This window comes from Trachypithecus francoisi, unplaced genomic scaffold, assembly GCF_009764315.1.
Source record: "Trachypithecus francoisi isolate TF-2019V2 unplaced genomic scaffold, Tfra_2.0 Lachesis_group3, whole genome shotgun sequence".
Classification (NCBI taxonomy): domain Eukaryota; kingdom Metazoa; phylum Chordata; class Mammalia; order Primates; family Cercopithecidae; genus Trachypithecus; species Trachypithecus francoisi.
In genome coordinates, this window is record NW_022681468.1 from 130848264 (window position 1) to 130867096 (window position 18833).

General features: G+C 41.0%; 1 protein-coding gene across 12 annotated transcripts in view; it reads right to left on the reverse strand.

The window, feature by feature from the left end:
- Positions 1-12630, reverse strand: part of RNF111 (ring finger protein 111) — a 121193-nt gene extending 108563 nt beyond the window's left edge. For 2 of the 12 annotated variants that reach the window (XM_033189947.1, XM_033189939.1), the window contains exon 1: positions 12107-12629. The gene's annotated coding sequence lies outside the window, so the exon portion shown is untranslated. Of the gene's footprint in view, positions 1-11773; positions 12039-12106 lie in introns of those variants that run through there. The other 10 variants (XM_033189945.1, XM_033189937.1, XM_033189940.1 and 7 more) reach the window with 8 other exon arrangements.
- Between the last annotated feature and the right edge of the window lie 6203 nt (positions 12631-18833).

Genomic DNA, 18833 nt, shown 5'->3' on the forward strand with positions numbered 1-18833 from the left:
ATGATTGTATTTAGAAAACCCCATTGTCTCAGCCCAAAATCTTCTTAAGCTGATAAGCAACTTCAGCAAAGTCTCAGGATACAAAATTAATGTGCAAAAATCACAAGCATTCTTATACACCAGTAACAGAAACAGAGAGCCAAATCATGAATGAACTTCCATTCACAATTGCTTCAAAGAGAATCAAATACCTAGGAATCCAACTTACAAGGGATGTAAAGGACCTCTTCAAGGAGAACTACAAACCACTGCTCAGTGAAATCAAAGAGGACACTAACAAATGGAAGAACATACCATGCTCATGGATAGGAAGAATCAATATCGTGAAAATGGCCATACTGCCCAAGGTCATTTATAGATTCAATGCCATCCCCATCAAGCTACCAATGACTTTCTTCACAGAATTGGAAAAAATGGCTTTAAAGTTCATATGGAACCAAAAAAGAGCCCGCATTGCCAAGACAATCCTAAGTCAAAAGAACAAAGCTGGAGGCATCACGCTACCTGACTTCAAACTATACTACAAGGCTACAGTAACCAAAACAGCATGGTATTGGTACCAAAACAGAGATATAGACCAATGGAACAGAACAGAGTCCTCAGAAATAATACCACACATCTACAGCCATCTGATCTTTGACAAACCCGAGAGAAACAAGAAATGGGGAAAGGATTCCCTACTTAATAAACGGTGCTGGGAAAATTGGCCAGCCATAAGTAAAAAGCTGAAATTGGATCCTTTCCTTACTCCTTATACAAAAATTAATTCAAGATGGATTAGGGACTTAAATGTTAGACTCAATACCATAAAAACCCTAGAAGAAAACCTAGGTAGTACCATTCAGGACATAGGCATGGGCAAGGACTTCATGTCTAAAACACCAAAAGCAATGGCAGCAAAAGCCAAAATTGACAAATGGGATCTCATTAAACTTAAGAGCTTCTGCACAGCAAAAGAAACTACCATCAGAGTGAACAGGCAACCAACAGAATGGGAGAAAATGTTTGCAATCTACTCATCTGACAAAGGGCTAACATCCAGAACCTACAAAGAACTCAAACAAATTTACAAGAAAAAAACAAACAACCCCATCAAAAAGAGGGCAAAGGATATGAACAGACATTTCTCAAAAGAAGACATTCATACAGCCAACAGACACATGAAAAAATGCTCATCATCACTGGCCATCAGAGAGATGCAAATCAAAACCACAATGAGATACCATCTCACACCAGTTAGAATGGCAATCATTAAAAAGTCAGGAAACAACAGGTGCTGGAGAGGATGTGGAGAACTAGGAACACTTTAACACTGTTGGTGGGATTGTAAACTAGTTCAACCATTATGGAAAACAGTATGGCAATTCCTCAAGGATCTAGAACTAGATGTACCATATGACCCAGACATCCCACTACTGGGTATATACCCAAAGGATTATAAATCATGCTGCTATAAGGACACATGCACACGTATGTTTATTGCGGCACTATTCACAATAGCAAAGACTTGGAATCAACCCAAATGTCCATCAGTGACAGACTGGATTAAGAAAATGTGGCACATATACACCATGGAATATTATGCAGCCATAAAAAAGGATGAGTTGTGTCCTTTGTAGGGACATGGATGCAGCTGGAAACCATCATTCTTAGCAAACTATCACAGGAACAGAAAACCAAACACCGCATGTTCTCACTCATAGGTGGGAACTGAACAATGAGATCACGTGGACTCGGGAAGGGGAACACCACACATCAGGGCCTATCATGGGGGGGGGGGTAGGGACTGCATTGGGAGTTATACCTGATGTAAATGGCGAGTTGATAGGTGCTGATGAGTTGATGGGTGCAGCACACCAACATGGCACAAGTATACATATGTAACAAACCTGCACGTTATGCACATGTACCCTAGAACTTAAAGTATAATTTAAAAAAAAGAAAAAAAAAAAAGAATCAACATTAATAAATTAACAATTTTTATTGCTTTTTTTTTTTTTTTGAAACAGTTTCACACTGTCACCAGGCTGGAGTGCAGTGGTGCAATCTCGACTCACTGCAACCTCTGCCTTCTGGGTTCAAGCCATCCTCCTGCCTCAGCCTCCCAAGTAGTTGGAATTACAGGCATGTGCCACCACGCCCTGCTAATTTTGTATTTTTAGTAGAGACGGGGTTTCACCATGTTGGCCAGGATGGTCTCGATCTCTTGACCTCGTGATGTACTTGCCTTAGCCTCCCAAAGTGCTCGGATTACAGGCATGAGCCACCATGCCCCGCCCTCTTTTTTTTTTTTTTTTTTTTTTTTACTGCAAACTGTAATCACGACAAATATAGTGATTATTAATGCAGTTTGGCCACTGTCTTGATTTGTGCTACAGGGCCAGTAGTTTAATGCACCATTGTTTTTTGTACCATCAGTGCAAATGTCAACTTATGTTCGTATCAGTTACACAGAAAACGAGAACTTGGTATTATTCTGAAATAGTTTCAACCTGGCAGACCTCCTGAACACTTGAAGAGCCACCTCAAGAGTCCACAGACCACACTCTGAGAACCACTACACTGGATGTACACATAAAATACAGGAGGAAAGAGATATAACTTCAGAGAAAAGACTTGGGACATAGGAAGACAAGAATGGCAAGGAGCCTTGTTTTTTTTCCCTGTACATTCTCTGCACCGTATAAATTTGGTACACTTTGTATATATTACTTTTCTCTAAAAAAATTAACTTAAAAAAAGACATTTAAACTGAGATTAAAAGTAGAAATTACGCATATTAGTAGAAATATAAGTACATAATACAGAGAAATATGAACATACTACTTAGAAATATAAAGGTATAGACTAGAAAAATAATTTTTGAGAGCTAAATGTTTCTGTTTAACCAGTACAACTAGGGGATTAGGAGAGTGGCATAGGAAACCACTTTTTTCATTATAAGTCTTTTGAAATTGACTTTTAAAACCATGTACAGATATTAATTAGTTGAAAATTTAAAATATTCAAAATATTACTTTGAAAAAACACATATTAGTTAGGTTGAATAAGGCCGGGCGCGGTGGCTCAAGCCTGTAATCCCAGCACTTTGGGAGGCCGAGACGGGCGGATCACGAGGTCAGGAGATCGAGACCATCCTGGCTAATACGGCGAAACCCCGTCTCTACTAAAAAATGCAAAAAACTAGCCGGGCGACGAGGCGGGCGCCTGTAGTCCCAGCTACTCGGGAGGCTGAGGCAGGAGAATGGCGTGAACCCGGGAGGCGGAGCTTGCAGTGAGCTGAGAGCCGGCCACTGCACTCCAGCCTGGGCGGCAGAGCAAGACTCCGTCTCAAAAAAAAAAAAAAAAAAAGTTAGGTTGAATAAGTAAATAAAGCAAACATCCATACACAGGTGAGAAACTGGCTAAGAAATATACCAAGATGTAACAGTAACTGCCCGGGGGAAAAAAAAAAGAATGTACTGGTGAGTTTTCAATCACATACAGAAATTCTGTTTTATAACTTTATTTATTTATTTATTTATTTATAAGACAGAGTCTTGCTCTATTGCTCAGGCTGGAGTACAGTGGCATGATCTCCGCTTACCGCAACCTCCACTTCCCAGGTTCAAGCGATTCTCCTGCCCCCAGCCACCTGAGTAGCTGGGATTACAGGCATGTACCACCCCGCTTGGCTACTTTTTTTGTATTTTTTAGTACAGGCGGGGTTTAACCAGGTTGGCCAGACTAATCTTCAGCTCCTGGCCTCAAGTGATCCATCTGCCTCGGCCTCCCAAAGTGCTGGGATTACAGGTGTGAGCTACCACACCCAGCCCAATTTTTAAAATTCATTTTAAATTTCATGGAAAAGCAACAGTTTTCTTCAGATTAGAATGTCTGATGACTTAGTTAAAAACAGTTAAAAGTATAAACTTTAGTTTTTAAATAAACAGTTAAGTGGCTAAACACACACAATCTTTTCTTCATTTCACATGATCACAATTAAGAACGTATCAGAACATAACTCATCATGTATTTGAAAAACAAAGCAAGAAAAAAATTGCTTTATGATAATAAATTGCTGAATCTTAGGTGATTATTTCATAAAATCTTCAAAGAAATATAAACTTACTACCAAAAATCTAATTTAAATTTAGTTTCCTAGTGATTTCCTGATGCAGTAAAAAAGAGGTTCTTCCTGTATATAAATAACACAACAACACCAAATTGGATTGCCCACTAAAATTAACCAGGGTTCCATGGAAAATGGCTCATTCCAAGACTGACACAGGAAAGAAACAAGATGCGCTTGCAACATCTTGCTGTGCCAGAAACACAGGAAATACTTTTTTTAAGAAAAGGCTGGGCATGGAGGCTCATGCCTGTAATCCCAGCACTTTGGGAGGCCAAGGCAGGGGGATCACGAGGTCAGGAGTTCAAGACCAGCCTGGCCAAGATGGTGAAACCCCGTCTCTACTAAAAATACAAAAATTAGCCAGGGGTGGTGGCGGATGCCTATAATCCCAGCTACTTGGGAGGCTGAGGCAGAGAATTGCTTGAACCTGGAAGGCGGAGGTTGCAGTGAGCCAAGATCGCACCACTGCACTCTGGCCTGGGGCGACAGAGTGAGACTCCGTCTCAAAAACAAAAAAGAGGGCATGTTAAAAAGATATAGGAGCCCACGTGGAAAGGCTCCTAATGGACAAATCTGGGACAATTTGAACATCAAAATAAAGGTAATAATGGGTTATAACCCACTGAATAAAACAGGGAACACATGATTCTATATTAATCAGATAAAAGAATGTCTCTTCCTTATAAAAGAATGTCCATTAGTGAAGAAAATGGATGAGTTACAAAATAAACCCTTTCCAACCATCAGAGTAAAGATGAGTATATGCAAGAAACATCAATGGATGCTACATGGGCCTTGGGAGATGTGGGGAGTGATGAGGAACAGGATGATCTGATGAGGAGCAGAGTATCTGCACTATCTCAAAGTTATCCCCACAGATTGCTTATTAGGTGCACTGTTCCACATTACAGGAGACTAAAGAGATATGAAAACTAAAGGCATGTTGTGATCCTGAACTGGGTCCTATGAGGAAAATGCTGTAAAGGGATAAATGCTATTATTGGGACAATTTGACAAAACTGGAAAATGAGCTGTAGATTAATATTATCAAAGTTAAATTTCCTGAATTTGGTTAACTGGTGCAGTGATACTGCAAAAGAACACAATACACAGTGAATATTTAGAAACAAATAGGCATAATGTAATGTAATGGGTATAATGTAAGCAATTTCCTTTTAAAGGATTCAAAAGAGAATAAGGGGCCAGACACAGTGGCTCATGCCTATAGTCCCAGCACTTTGGGAGGCTGAAGTAGACTGATCACTTGAGGTCAGGGATTTGAGACCAGCCTGGCCAAGATGGTGAAACCTCGTCTCTAACTAAAATACAAAAATTAGCTGGGCATGGTGGCGGGCACCTGTAATCTCAGCTACTTAGGAGGCTGAGACAGGAGAATCACTTGAACCTGGGAGACAGAGGTTACAGCGAGCCGAGATGGCACCACTGCACTCCAGCCTGGGTAACACAGCAAGATTCTATCTCAAAAAAAAAAAAAAAAGAGAGAGAGAAAATTAGAAGGTAAGTATGACAACATTAAAAATTGGTGAATCTGAATAATAGGTATTCAGGAGTTCTCAGTACTATTTTTCAAATCTTTCTGTTAAGTTTGAAATTATGTCAAAAAAAAAAATTTAAGTAGCCGGGCATGGTGGCTCACGACTGTAATCCCAGCACATTGGGAGGCCGAGGCGGGCGGATCACTTGAGGTCAGCAGTTCAAGACCAGCCTGGCCAACATAATGAAACCCCGTCTCTACCAAAAATATAAAATATAAGCTGGGCGTGGTGGCGTGCACCTCTAACTCCAGCTACTTGGAAGGCTGAGTCAGGAGAATCACTTGAACCTGGGAGGTGGAGGTGACAATGAGCCAAGATGGGACCACTGCACGGCAGCCTGGGCCACAGAGTGAGACTCTGTCCAAAAAAAAAATTAATTAATTAAAGTAACAACAAATTGGGATGTCAAAAGATAATAAATAATTTATTCGAGTGCCCTATAGTACATATGAATAAGGAAAATGACTACAACACTGATTCAGACTTGACATCTAGCCATATACAGAATTTCTTAAATTTTGTATTCTGTAGAGAAGGAAAAATATTTTTTAAGAATCCAATCACATACATACTAAACTAAGATGCTAATCCTGTATGCCCTCAGGAAAATACAGAAATCTTTTCCATGTTAACACAATCCACACTGCTGAACTCTCCTTTCCACCAGCAAGCCATAAGCCCCTTACAGGCAGGTGTTAAGAGCCTGCCCTTTGTTGTAACTCAAGCACTGGCACAGTGCCTGAAATACAACACTCCTGTTTGTTGAATAAATACTGAACATTTACAAATAGAAACAAAATACTGCATTTTATCAAAATGAAAAGAAACAGGGGAGGGAAGAGACAATTAAATATGGTACTTTTACAAATTTTTTTTGAGACAGAGTCTCACTCTGTCACCCAGGTTAGAGTGCAGTGGCACAATCTCAGCTCACTGCAACCTCCACCTCCTGGGTTCAAGCAATTCTCCTATCTCAGCCTCCCAAGTAGCTGGGATTATAGGCACCCACCACCACGTCCAGCTAATTTTTGTATTTGTATTTTTATTTTCTTTATTTTTGTGTTTTTAGTAGAGACCAGGTTTCACCATGTTGGCCAGGCTGGTCTCGATCCACTCGCCTCGGCCTCCCAAAGTGCTGGGATTACAGGCGTGAGCCATTTCACCTGGCCACTTTTACAAATTATTTTAAAACATTTTAAAATATGATTGAACATTTTCTTTTTCTTCTTGAAATGGAATCTTACTCTGTCACCCAGACTGGAGTGCAGTGGCGCAATCTTGGCTCACTGCAACCTCTGCCTCTTGGATTCAAGTCATTCTTCCGCCTCAACCTCCCGAGTAGCTGGGATTACAAGCACCCGCCACCATGCCCACCTACTTTTTGTATTTTTTGGTAAAGACAGGGTTTTGCCATGTTGGGCAGGCTGGTCTCAAATTCCTGACCTCAGGTGAGCCACCTGTCTCAGCCTCCCAAAGTGCTAGGATTACAGGTGTGTGCACCACCATGTCCAGCTTAAATACGAATGAACATTTTCAAAAAAATATTATTTTACTGTATTTCATTTACTCATTTGAGATAGGGTCTGCTGGCTTTGTCACCCAGGTTGGATGGAGTGCAGTGGCACAATCTCGACTCATTGCAACCTCTGCCTCCTGGGTTCAAGCCATCCTCTCACCTCAGCCTCCCAAGTAGCTGGAGTGCAGTGGCACAATCTCAGCTCATGGCAACCTCTGCCTCCTGGGCTCAAGCCATCCTCTCACCTTAGCCTCCCCAGTAGCTGGGACTACAGGCATGTGTCATTATGCCTGTCTAATTTTTGTAATTTTTTGGTACAGACAGAATTTGATCACATTACCCAGGCTGGTCTCGAACTCCTAGGCTCAAGCAATCCACCTTCCTGAGCCTCCCAAAGTGCTGGGATTACAGGCATGAGCCACTGGGCCCAGCCAAAAAAATATATTTTAAAATATGAACATTTTCAAACCTCACAAAAGCAGAGAACAATATTATTAATATCCATGTACCCATCACCCCAACCCAACAATTATCCAGATTGTGCCTGACCTGCTTCATCTATCTCATCTCCCTCCACTGCTTTTTTTGGTTTTTATCTGGTATCTGTTTAAAATAACAGACATCTCTGGGCATGGTGGCTCACGCCTTTCCCAGCACTTCGGGAGGCCAAGACGGACGGATCACCTGAGATCAGGAGTTCAAGACCAGCCTGGCTAACATGGTGAAACCCTGTTTCTACTAAAAATACAAAAAGTCAGCAGGCATGATGGCACGCTCCTGTAATTCCAGCTACTCGGGAGCCTGAGGCAGTAGAATTGCTTGAATCCAGGAGGTGGAGGCTGCAGTGAGCTGAGATCACGCCACTGTACTGCAGCTTAGGCAACAAGAGGGAAACTCCATCTCAAAATAAAATAAAATAAAATACCAGACATTTGCAAGCTTTCTCCCTAATTCTTCAGTCTCTATCACTAATAAAAAGTGGGCATTTTCTTACATAAACATAATGCCATTACCATCCCTAACAAAGTTACAATAACTCCTTGATATCATATAATACCCATCCATATTCAGATTTCCCCCAGTGTTCCAAAAATGACTTTCTACAATTGGTTTGAGTCAGGGTTTAAACAACACCAACATATTATATTTGGTTACTACACATAAAATAATTTTAATCTGTCTGCATCATCTGGCCGCAAATATGAAAAGCTTAACAGACAAACCAAATAATTAATTTACATTTGTAGATTCTCTAGAATCAAAGCTCATCTAATGCATTTGCTGTTCCTGCTATCTGTAGCAGTCTTCCTCCAAATCGTCACTATGGCTGATTTTTTCTAGTAATTGCAGTCACAGGTCAAATTACCACCTCTAAAAAGGCCCTCCCTAACCACTCAATCTATAGTAAAACCATTTCCATCCATGCCATATCACATGGTCCTATTTTCCTCACGGCACTTACCACTACCTGAAACCATTCTGTTTATTACGTTCCCCCACACACAACAGAATGTCAGCTCCATGAAGGCAGAGTGCCTTCACTGAAGAACAGTGACTGTGCCTAGAACATGAGACATTCAATAAATGTTATCTACATAATAATGCAGTACTGCTCTTTAAAATGTAAGCTCAGCTAAGTATTTGGAGACTTTTTTGTTGTTTTGTTTTGTTTTGTTTTTTTTGAGACGGAGTCTTGCTCTGTCACCCAGGTTGGAGTGCAGTGGCATGATCTCAGCTCACTGAAACCTCCACTTCCCGGGTTCAAACAATTCTGCCTTAGCCTCCCGAGCAGCTGGGATTACAGGCACGTGCCACCACCATGCCCGGCTAATTTTTGTATTTTTTTTAGTAGAGACAGGGTTTCACCACATTGGCCTGGCTGGTCTCGAACCCCCGACCTCATGATCCACCCGCCTCGGTTTCCCAAAGTGCTGGGATTACAGGCGTGAGCAAGCACCCCCAGCCTCAGCTAAATATTTGTCTTTAAACATTTGTAATTCACTCCTCGTGTAATGACATAAATTGAGTACCTGTAGAAACCTGAGCCAGCTGTTACCAAGAATCTGTAGGATGTAGGAAAGAAGCAAACAGAGGTATAAGACATCCAAATGTAACTGTGGACTTTTACTGAACAATAATTACAGGTTTCTGAAAGAAAAACAAATTATTCAGGATGATTTTTAAAATGTTACCAGGAGTAATAAAAAAGTTCATTTTTAGTACCATCTGAAAGCTATTAAAGCTTGAGTAATTAATATCTACAATGGGACAACAATAACAATAATATGTGGAACAACAATCATTGTTTGTTTGTTTGTTTTGAGAAACAGTCTCGCCCTGTTGCCCAAGCTGGAGTGCAGTGAGAGGCACGATCTCAGCTTACTGCAACCTCCGCCTCCCAGGTTTAAGCCATTCTCCTGCCTCAGCTTCCCAAGCAGCTGGAACTACAGGCACATACCACTAAGCTCGGCTAATTTTTCGTATTTTCAGTAGAGATGGGGTTTCACCATTTTGGCCAGTGTGGTCTCGAACTCCTGACCTCAAGTGATCCACCCGCCTTGGCCTCCCAAAGTGCTGGGATTACAGGGGTCAGCCACCACACCTGGCCCACAGTTTCATCATAGGTTTTACACACACACATTTCATGAGGAAATTGATGCTTTCTGTATAGCATTTCTTTCTGGGGATTCGATTACGACAAATAAAACAACGAATACCAAAAACCTAACTAGACATACAAACCGTTAGATTTGGGACCTAGAGAAAACCAGAGTTATTTATTCTACAATACTCACTTAAACAGAGAGACCTGAAGCCTAAGGAGGGTTAACAATAAACTCGGAGATCTAATGTATAGCAAGCAAAGATAGATCTAAAATCTAGATCTTCTGTCTCTAGTCCTATATTATTTCATAAGATAATGTTACCCATAGAATGTTAATGTCAGGTTATAACATATTTTAACCTCTATCGTTTTTCAGATACTCTCTTTTATTTCCTACTGAAGTCTTAGCCCAAAAGGGGAGAAAAAGGCAAAAGAAGGGCACATAAGTATGCCTCAAGTAAAGCATGATACAGAAACCCCTCTTTAAACTACAACAACAACAACAAAAAAGTATCTAAAAATCTAAACGGTTTGATTCCATTAGTTTCTTTTATATTTTTTATTTTAAAGTAAAATAACTAGGAGTATCTGCTAAATGACTATACCTTAGCTTTATACAAGCAAGGTGCTGTTCTCTTAAACATCAGAATAGCTCTCTCTCAATAATCTGTAGAAACGGAGTACCACAGTGAAATTCGTTAAGGTGTAACCTGTGTTGTAATGCATTTTTCACCAAAATGGAGTCACTTTGTTTATACCTTTCTTTAAAAACCAATTCTATGTCAGGTGAAATAACTAGCAAACATGTGGCCAACAGACAGCAAACAAAAGTTAAAAAGTGACAGAAGGATCTGCACATGATATAGCACTCGTGATAAACAAGGAGAGACTCACTCTTCCTACTTTTTCCTATAATATTATTTAGACCAATTTACAAACACCCTCATCAATTCTTAGAATACTATTGCGAATCTTTGGTCACAAACAAATGAGCAGGAGAGAGATGATAAAGTCATTTGTCCAAGGTTAAATGGCAAGAAAGTGTCCAAAATAAGATAAATCAAGGCTTTTACAAAATCAACTTAAAATTATTTTAAAAGTAAAAGGACCTCCTTCTTATCCATCTGTTTTACCTCACAAATATAACCAGACTAGGGTGAAACAATGTGGCTTATACTGACATGAAGATTTTTACAAAAATACATACAGTAACAAACGATCAAAAGGTGTATCTTTACTGTAATAAAGCTAAGTCCAGTGTTACAGAACTTGTGTATAGTAATCTCAAAATCACATTCAAGCATTTACAAGCATCTCACACACACACACACACAACAAAAATGCGAAAGGAAATGGAACCTTAGCTTATCTTTTCCCAGTTTGTTCTTTTTAGTTGAAGAGGCCCCTAAAACAAGAAAATTATAAATAAAATACCAAATGAAATAAAGTTTAGATTGTCAGGTTCAAAAGCTACAGGAACTCCTACAAAACATAGTCTCTGTAAGTTGGCATCTTACCATTCAAGAGAATTCTAAATTAATGCCGCACGTAAATCAAAAAACAGGAAAGCTTACAGCAATACAATGGAATCACCCCACACCACACACATGAACAAATTAAATGAATACCCTATACTTCCTGGTATTTTTTGAATAATCAAAACTTACACTTGGGTTGAGAAATACCCTCTGTAAACATCTAGTATAACCTATTTAAGAACTGTTGTGACAAATATATTTCTGCTGCACTGAACAGATATTCCCACTACAGCACTGACACTGTCTCTGATAAATTATCAAAGGACAATAGTAAAAACATCCAGCTTCTTTTTAAATGACCAACAAGCCAACTCCATACAAAATCGGACGCGTCTGTATTTCAGCTGTTCCGCGGACTACGTTTCCTTAATCACAGCAGCAGCAGGCGGCTCCCTAGCCGTCAGGGCTGACTTAGCGCCCTCCAACTCCCCGGGTCCGGGTTACCTTCACTCCATTGTCAAATCGCACTCCTACGCCTCGGTCCTCAGCCCCCATCCTGAGACTCTAGGGAGAGTCGGAAGAGGGAGAGAAATCCCCTCACCCACACTTCCTCACTGTAGGCTGTGGGTGTGTCGGTAGACGAATGCCTTGCCCAAATACAAATCGTCTGCGGAGACCCAGACCCTAAATCACCACTGAGCCAGAGATAACCGGCCGGTCGCCGACCCCAGCCTTCCGCGGCCGCAGCCCTTCCTCTTTCTCCCCTCCAGGCCGGCCCCTCCCCCGTTGCGCGCACGCGCGGCCTCCAATGGATCCCCTCCCCCCTGTTCCCCTCACCTTAATCATTAGCCACCCTCTTCTCTTCCAGGGTCCGGGAATCACTGACCCAAGAAGGAAGACAGAAATGTAAGGCGTAAAGAGTAATGCGTCGAGAGCCAACGATCTGCGCCTCAGACGTCGGCCTAACAGGCCCCTAGAGTCAAGAGCAGTGTCTGTCACCGCCACCAAAACTGTACGTGCGGCAGCGCCTGGACTCGGCCCAGCTAAGCCGGCGTGGGTTCAGAATGCCTGATTTGGTCCCACAAGAACTCCTTCTCTGAAGCTGCGGGCGTTTCTACGCTGCGCAGACCGAACACCTCCTCGCCGTCGCCGCCACTGCCGCTGCTCCCCTACCGCCGCCGCCGCCGCTTCGCCGCCGCCGCCGCCTAACCAACTCCTCCCCTACCGAGGAGAGCACGACACTAAGGGCCTTTACGACAGTTCGGAAAGTGAGAGCGCAGTAGCCTTCACGCCTCCATTAACATCTGTTTGTTTCTGCGCTTGCTCGATTCCCGTTTCTCACCGTCCCGCCCCCTCGGTCCCGGCCCTCCCCCTTTGTACTGGTTTTATCAGTCTGTTGGCGAAACTGAAAGGTGTCACAAAGCTCATTATTTAATTTTCTGTGGTAATTATGCGTTCAACATTTAAGCCAAATCTTGACTACATCTTGGTTCATTTTTTCGTAACTAAAAATTAACCAACTACAGAAATTACTATATTTACAGATACACGTAAACAAAAACATCATGAGTTAGTGTCTTTCACAACAAATGATACCCATATCATATGCGCTAATTACATAAAGATCAGGGCACCTGACTGTTAATGCTTCCGGAATCAGATCAAAAGTGGTAACAGATATCTCCTGCTAACTCGGGCTGTACAATCGCATAAGCCTCCTTGTTTATTTTATAAAAGTCAGTAGATAACAAATGCGTCATTATATGCATTAGGAGGATAGAGAGAGGATGAGACTTAGAGTCCATCAGGCAGACTGCCTTTCAGAAGTCCAGTGATGCCACTTAAGAGTTCTCTGATTCATGAGATCCTTATAAAATCTTAGTTTCCTCCTCTATAAATTGGGAAAACGTATTGACCTCAAAAGGTTCTTGTTAGATTAAATGAGACAGTTTATATAATGCTCTGAACATTACTCGCCACTTAAGTGTGCACTAAACATTAATTCCATCCCTTTGCCATCAACTCATCTTTTTCAATACTTTTTTTGTTCACTCATATTCTTCATATCATTCAGCAAACAAATGATTTTGGCCAGGCGCGGTGGCTCATGCCTGTAATCCCAGCACTTTGGAAGGCCGAGGCGGGTGGATTACCTGAGGTCAGGAGTTCAAGACCAGCCTGGCCAACATGGTGAAACTCCTTCTCCACTAAAAATACAAAAATTAGCCCGGTGTGGTGGCACACGCCTGTAATCCCAGCTACTCGGGAGGCTGAGGCAGGAGAATCGCTTGAGCTGGGATGGTGGAGGTTGCAATGAGCCACGATCAAGCCTCACACTCCAGCCAGGGTGACAGAGGGAAACTCTGTCCCCAAGAAAAAAAAAAAAAAAGGCCTGGCGCGGTGGCTTTACGCCTGTAATCCCAGCACTTTGGGAGGCCAAGGTGGGCGGATCATGAGGTCAGGAGATCGAGACCATCCTGGCTAACACGGTGAAACCCCATCTCTACTAAAAATATAAAAAAATTAGCCGAACGTGGTGGCGGGTGCCTGTAACCCCAGCTACTCGGGAAGCTGAGGCAGGAGAATCGCTCGGACCCGGGAGGCAGAGGTTGCAGTGAGCTCATGATTGTGCCACTGCACTCAGGCCGGGGCGACAGAGTGAGACTCCGTCTCAAAAAAAAAAAAAAAAGAAAACACAAATGATTTTAAAATTACAATAATAATCAAGGAAAGCAGACTCTGTGGGGAAACTAAACGAGCATTCGACTAGGATTTTCCTCAATCCTCCTATTTTCTCACTCTTAAATGTAGAATTTTGCCCGGACTAGCTTCTCCCATGGTTTTAACTGTTACTATCTCATGACTTCTCAAACCTGTATTTCCAGCTCTAACCTTTTTCTTAAAGCTTTTGACCTGTGCTCTTCAATTAGGTAGACACCAGCCACATGTGGCTGCTGAGCACTTAAAATGTGGCTAGACCCCCTCCTGTTCTCCCTCTCCCCTCCCCTCTTCCTTTTCCATCTCCCTTCCTCAAAAAAGAAAAGAAAAAAGAAAAAAGTGACTAGCACAAATTGAGAAGTGCTTTAAGTGAAAAATCCACATCGAATTTCAAAGGTACAATACAAAAAAAAAGACTTAAAAATCTCAGTACTTTTTAATATTTATTATATGTTGAAATATTTTGGCTATATTGGGTTAAATCAGTGGTTCTGAAGCTGGGATGATTTAGCAACATCCGGAGACTGTTGGTTGTTACAACTCCGGGAGGAGGGGTGTGGCTACTGGCATCTATCCACTAAGACAGAGGCTGGGGATGCTGGCCTCTCCGCAACGAAGAATTCTTTGGCCCAAAATGTTAATAGTGCAGTTGAGAAACCCCAGATGAAATAAAAGGGTGAAGGCTTGAACTCTGTTGGGATGCTGAAGGAAAAGAGCAGAAAAAAAGAGCAGAAAGATAAAGAAAATAAAGGGATGCTCAATGGAGAAAAATACCTACAGAGAGGAAATGAGATTTAAAGCTCAGATAGAAAGTTAGCCTTGGATAGGAGAAGGCATAGCCTTTCCACTGAAACAGGTGAGAAGGAAGAAGACTGCAATTTAGGTATGTTAGCTTCAGGGGGCAAATTGAGGGCTTGTTCATTGAATGACCTTGACTTCCTTTTGAAACATGAGGTAGGGCCATCTACTAAGATATGAGCTTTGGAAAATGCTGGGTGCCGAGTGACTAGAAGAGATATAAAAAATCAGAACAGTCACTAACATAATCGCAAAAAGGGCAACAAATCAAAGCTCAGAGCGGAAGAGAAGTGAGGTTGAAGGGACAGGTGTTATGCAGTTGTATTTAGAGGAATAATGGTAGATGGTGGGGGGGGGGTGAGAGGCAGCTCTCACCTGAATTACATATAACAACTTTCTGATTTCTGCGCTTCTGCTTCCACCACTGTCACCACCCCACCCCAAACTCAACCTTAAGCCACAGTAAGAGTATGGTAGAAACTGATTAGACATTAAATTGCTTAAATATTTAAATGACCTTCCATCACCTTCAAGTTAAAATCCTTAGCATGACAAATAAAGCCCTTCAAAATCCAGATTCTTCAGTACCACTTCATACCACCCCTAGCTCCCATCCTGTCCCCTGATCCTTCCTGGACCTCAGTGGACTTCTCAAGCTTCTTGTAGTTCTCCAGGAAAAAAAAAATATATATATATATATATATATATATTCTTCCTACGTAACTATCAATTTTCCCCATGAAGCTAACAAACCCAATTGCATTTGTACAATCACTTCTTTCCTCTCACATGTTTCAGTGGAAAGGCTATCCTTTCTCCTATCCAAGGCTAATTCTTCCATGTGAGCTTTGGATCTCATTTCCTCTGCCTCCATAGGAACGTTCCTCAACTGAGCATCTCTTTATTTCCCTTATCTTTCCTCTCTCTTTTTCTACTGTTTCTTACCCTCAGAATACAAACAAGGTTCAAGACTCACCCGATCTTAACTCCATATTCTTCTAGATATATGTCTCTCTTTTTCCATCTCTCTGCCTTTGCACAGTTCCTTCTGTCTCAAAATTCACCCCCCTTCTCCACATTTGCCACCCATGCTTTATCTGCTTAACAAACTCTTATCCATTGCTCCAAGCCCTCTTCCATGAAGCATTTCCTTACCTCTCTTCCCACCCCTTGAAATGGACTTAATCACTCCAGTTTTAGTACTCTCTTCAATCTTTATACATACATCTAAGTATTTTGATTATTTACATACATACCTATCTCAAAACTTAAAATCAGAGAAAATGTCTCTCTTTAGTAGAAAAATAGCACTCAATAAACATGTATTGAACTGTACTGAATAAGAAGATTGGAATTCTAATCTCAATTTTGCCACAAGAAACCAAAAATCCTTAAATCACTTCAAATATCTGAAAATTAATTTTACTCACTTGTGGAGAGATCAAGGTTATCCAAATGCACTGCAAACGAAATTCTGCTTTCCTGAAACTGCAGCCAAATAATGTTTACCAAATTAGTCTGCATATATGGGCCAGCAGTATCTAACTATCTGCGTGGCAGGAATTTGAGGAGTTTGGTCTAAACATGGAAATACTGGGCTGAATTAGTGAGTCGCCTGCAATCAAGGGGAATAAGAAAATTTCTACAAACTACCAAAGTCAGAAGGAAAGACTGGTATGCCCATCATCCACTGCACACTTCATAACTATATACAGTCTGCAAGTGAGAGTAATTAATTATGTGGTCAGTTTTGTGAGCGCTTTGGAAGAAATGGAGAAAAGTTTGAAGATTTAATGCAAGAGTTAGGAAGATCTTGGGAAATTCTTTAAAGTATTTAGTGAACTATTTCCTCAGATGTAAAGCTTTGGAAATAATTAAAAGGATCTCAGAGATGAACTAGTCAGAACACTTCGTGATTCAGAATATTTTATTTTATTGTTGGCATGTGAAGATATCACTGGAACTTGAAACTGAAAGAAAAATGCTATAGACTCCATAACTGCTGATTTAGTTGAGGTAGTACAGCTCCTCATTAAAATTTTCTGTATGTGCTGGGTGCAGTGGCTCATCCTTGTAATCCCAGCACTTTGGGAGGCTGAAAAGGGCGATCACCTAAGGACAAGAGTTGGAGACCAACCTGGCCAACATAGTGAAACCTCATGTCTACTAAAAATGCAAAAATTAGCCGGACGTGGTGGTGGGCACCTATAATCCCAGCTACTCGAGAGGCTGAGGCAGGCAAATTGCTTGAACCCAGGAGGTGGAGGTTGCAGTGAGCCGAGATCGTGCCATTGCACTCCAGCCGGGGCAACAGAACAAGACTTCACCTCAAAAAATACATATCTAGATAAAAAAATAATTTCAGGCTATGTGATTGGAAAGAGACTATTTTTAAAGATTATATATGTAGCATATACTACATATAGTACTGTATAAACTTTATTATACATAGATAGAAACAGATAGAAAAGATAGTGATTAGACACCCCTTTATCCTACTACTAAACTGTTTTGCAATCAATGCAATCATAGATTCTGAAAAATTGAGGAGCTATTTAGTAGAAGAATAACCTCAAGAGACAATATGCTTATGATGAGTACTTATCAATTGAAAAATTTCCAATTGTCTTTGGAAGGCAACTTTCAAGATATATTTGAAATATCGAGAGGCCGGGCACGGTGGCTCATGTCTGTAATCCCAGCAATTTGGGAGGCCAAGGTGGGTGGATTACCTGAGGCCGGGAGTTCAAGACCACGCTGGCCAACATGGAGAAACCCCGTCTCTACTAAAAATACAAAAACATTAGCCGGGCGTGATGGCACACACCTATAATTCCAGCTACTTGGGAGACTGAGGCAGGAGAATTTCTTGAACCCGGGAGGTGGAGGTTGCAGTGAGCCGAGATCATGACAAACAGAGCAAGACCGTCAAAAAAAAAAAAAAAAAAAATCAATAACTAATACCATCTCTGTGACTTTCTAAAAATCAGAGGTAACAAATTATGGACTAACTAGGGGAAACAGAATGCCTGGAATTTTGCAGATGAGCAAAACTTCAAATATCCTGATAAGTTTCTGGTTATCAGGCCAAATTCTGGGCATGTCTGAGGCTATCTCATTCTTTGAAAGTATATTTTTATGATAAAACAGTAGAAAAATGAAAGTGAAAGCTACCATCCACCATTGGTGATGTAAGCCTAGAATCACAAGTGAGGAGTTCCAACTGACTGGTAACCATTCTCAGTAATAGTTTAGTCTGTTAATTACCAGTATTTTTATATGCTTGGTCAAAGTTAGTCATAGGTTTACCAGTGAGCATTTTCATTAAGTTGTTGTTAACTCTTGAAATGCTTTTGCAATGTTGTTCTTAAAATTCAAAATTGCTAATGCACTCACCTCTATTAGCAATTTTTTTTTTTTTACAGTTACAAGTTTCTGGCCAGGTGCAGGGGCTCACATCTGTAATCTAAGTGCTTTAGGAGGCTAAGTTGGGACAATCACTTGAACCTAGGAGTTCAAGACTGGCCTGGGCAAAATAGTGAGGCCCATCCCTACTAAAAAATCCAAAAAAATTAGCTGGACATTATGGCATGTGCCTGTAGTCCCAGCTACTCGGGAGGCTAAGACAGGAGAATCACTTGAGCCTGGGAGATTTAGGCTGTAGTAAACTATGAACATGTCACTGCACTCCAGCCTGGGTGACAGAGTGGGACCCGTCTCAAAAAAAAAAAAAAAAAAATCACAAGTTTCTGATCATTGAAAAGTTAGCCTGGATAACCTCCAAAGTGCCTTAAAGTTCTAACATTTCACACTTTGCTTCAGACCTAAGTAGATTTATGAGAACCCTATATTACAATTTCAAGTGTGATTTACATACTGGCTACTTAGTTGCAAATTCAGAACAGGAAGTAAAGACACTCTGATGCATTTGCTTGTTATTATTTATAGATCATGCAAAATTTTCCAAAAGCATTTAAAAGTTTCTCTAAACTACATTAGTATTAGTTTTAATTGCACAAACTAATACTTGATTATGATTTTAAGTTAC